The following is a 306-nucleotide window of genomic DNA, read 5'->3' as shown; positions in this document are numbered from 1 at the left end:
CTGTAAGAAGTTCAACGTTGGGTGAAACAGAAGTTTAAGTCACAAGGTAACACAAGTACAAGTTTTTTTTATAATGTTGTACCTGTGTGTTCCCATAGCAGACACTCGCACCTGTATTCGCCTCTAATAGGATCTGCAAGTACTCTGAACTGATGGTTTGACCAAGAAAAGTCGGTTGTTGGTTGGTGATAGGTCACCAGATAATTGTACTCATCTAGTTCAGGGTAGTCTGGGTTTGGTTTGATGCGGAAGAGTGTGCTTTTCTTCAGCAGAGCCTGGTACTCTTTGAACACAGTCTTCGTATAA

This window comes from Lolium rigidum, chromosome 3, assembly GCF_022539505.1.
Source record: "Lolium rigidum isolate FL_2022 chromosome 3, APGP_CSIRO_Lrig_0.1, whole genome shotgun sequence".
NCBI classification, from domain to species: domain Eukaryota; kingdom Viridiplantae; phylum Streptophyta; class Magnoliopsida; order Poales; family Poaceae; genus Lolium; species Lolium rigidum.
This window is presented reverse-complemented; position numbering follows the sequence as displayed.